The sequence below is a fragment of the Muntiacus reevesi genome, chromosome 7, assembly GCF_963930625.1.
Source record: "Muntiacus reevesi chromosome 7, mMunRee1.1, whole genome shotgun sequence".
Taxonomy (NCBI): domain Eukaryota; kingdom Metazoa; phylum Chordata; class Mammalia; order Artiodactyla; family Cervidae; genus Muntiacus; species Muntiacus reevesi.
This window is the reverse complement of record NC_089255.1, coordinates 67066746-67069604: the sequence shown is the minus strand read 5'-3', so window position 1 is coordinate 67069604 and position 2859 is coordinate 67066746.

Sequence of the window (2859 nt, the reverse complement as noted above, 5' to 3'; positions counted from 1 at the left end):
GGATTTGAAATCAGGCCCGTGTGACTTCAAAGACTGTATATTTCCTACCATTCTGCCTTTATGATAATTGGAAATTTTCAAAATAATCACTTGGAATTCTTGGATACAGGCAACTCTATTTCATCAGTACATGGGACTCACTGAAAGCTGTGGCTTTATGGGGTGAGGGAAATCATAGCATATCAGGTCATATTATACTGAAGAAAATCAGGATCAACTCTGGTAAATAGTGGGGAGCTCACAAAGCCATTGGAGAGTGAGCTCCAGAAGAGAATTCCTAAGATGAGAGTGCCAAATGCTTTAGGGTTCACTGAAGCATAATTGCAAAGAATGTGTCCTAGGATGGGCAGTAAATGCAGACCTCAGCTGTTGCTAGTATTAACAGGTTGAGCCAAAACTCTGCAGAGTGTGTCTGAAGGGTAGTGTCACGGACAGCAATAAATTCTCCAAATAGTGTTAGAGATGACAATCACAGGGCAGAAATCACCTGTGCTGAATGTGGATGGAATCACAGTTTCCACAAAACCATAATCACTAGACATCACTGATTTGTGTGAAGTGAGAGAACCACCTGCTTTACTTCATTTTTAACATTTCACTTAATGAATCAAGATTAAGCTTGTTTTGTGTTTCTAGTGGTACTTGGAATACAAAGATGTGAAGAGATGAATGTCATTGTCCTCAAGAAGTTCAAAATATTAGCATGAGAGGTGGGGTAAAATTTGCAAACTAGTATGTAAGAGCAGTGCTCTGGAGCAGGCAGTTTTACTTACACACATACGCACATTCGTGTGTCTATGTATGTGTATATACCCAAATGAAACATGGTTAAGAAAGTATTCCATGGTAGTTCTATGGGATGTGAACTAAAAAATTTAGCTTATCAATTGACTGAGTATGCTGTATATTAATGTATCAACAGATTATATAACAGTTCTTCACATGTATTTTCTGTATAGTCCTATTTATACATTTATATTTTCTTCATTGATAATGCAGAGCTAAGTCTCATATGAACACATGTGAACATGCATTTAATTATTAGCAAGGAAAGAAGGCAGAAAGGGGAGACGGAATGTGGACGTGTACATCTGTCTTTAGGAAAGTTTTCACATGCCTGCATATTCAGGTGGAAATTAAATATAGTAATTGCTTTCCTTAGAAATTTATATCTATCTAAATATCCAAATATTGAACATTTGGAAGGAAAAAATATTCCCTTGTATGCACATGTACATACTTACTATATTAGACGCTCAGGTTTCTGGGATGCTCTTTTCAGAGAACTAGATATCCAGGTTTATGACATTGTCTCTGGGATGTCCTCTTTCCTTTTTATGCCTGGTGAAATTCAACCATCACACCTCTTTGGACAATTTCTGTACAATGTATAGTCTTCCATATTACAGTGCTAATACATTGCAGGAGTTATGTATCATTCAAAATCAGGTACTATTTGTTGTCTTTTTGTCTAGTTCTGGAGTGGCATATAATAGGAACACAGTAAAAGTATAATATTAATTATGCATTTTCCTTGACTAAAGTCTCAATTTCAGCCGGATTACTCAGCAGTTGTTTTTAAGATTTATTTACTTTTGGCTGTGCTAGGTCTTTGCTGCTGTGCATGGGCTTTCTCTAGTTGTGGTGAGCAGGGGCTACTCTCCACTGGCAGTGGCTTCTCTTGTAGATCCGGAGTAATAGGGCGTGCGGGCTCAATAGTTGTAGCACATGGGCTTAGTTGCTCTACATCGTGTGGGATCTTCCCAGACCAGAGATTGTATTCGTGTCCCCGGCACTGGCAGGAGAATTCTTAACCACTAGACTAACAGGGAAGCCCATTCAGCAACCTTTTTTTTTTTTTTTTGGTTTAGGCCTTTAACATTAAATTATAAAATTTAATGTTTATACAATGTGACATTAAATTATATGACTATTTTAAGTATAAGGGAAATCTGTTAATTATGGGCCTGAAGCCACTTATATTAAAAAGTCCTCTTGCTGCTACCAGTTAAGAAGCCAGTTAAGAAAGTATTTACTAACCACTTCTCCTGGTGATTTCTTTAGCAAAAGCAGAGCTAGAAGCTTGGCATTTGCTTTATTTTAGATTCAAACTTTTTTTTTTTTTAAAAGATTATGGACAAAGATTGAAGTTCTGTAGGATATTTTAAATATTTAGGATATTTTAAATATAAAATATTCAGTTTAACTCAAGTAATTTTAATCATTTCTAGACTTTAAAAAACATATGCTGCTCGGCAAATACCATAGGAAATGGTAAATAATAAAATATCTGACAGAGAGGTTCTCAAGAGCCTATAGCATGGTTTAATAATCTTTGCTAAGTATAACAGAAAGATTTTTAGGCTGAAATACAGAAGACTGACAACTTGTTATCTTGGTGAATCTAAGAAAATTGTTCCTCAAAAACGAGTCAGTCCATCAGATTACAGAATACTGAATTGTATTCCATAACATCTGCTAAGATACCAAGTAAAATGATACTTAGATCCCTATTAAATACTACACTTCTACTTCTAAAAGGGATTCACATTGTTCATTTCCCATAAATGAAAGCTAAATTTTTGAATTTTTAATTACTGCTTTCCTCAATTTTACCAATACATATCATACTAAATTTTTAAATGTGAGATTGGCATTCCTGCTTTTCACTGATGTCTTGTTTAATCCTCAACTTAGTCTTTATGAGGTAGCTCAAAAAAGCTCTTATAATTATCAAACTTATTCTCTAATACACACATATCCAGTAACACTCACTTAAGTAATTTCATAACTGTTTTTATTTAAAAATTATTTTATTATGTCTCATGCATTGCAGAGTCTGGGAGGAAAGTTACATAA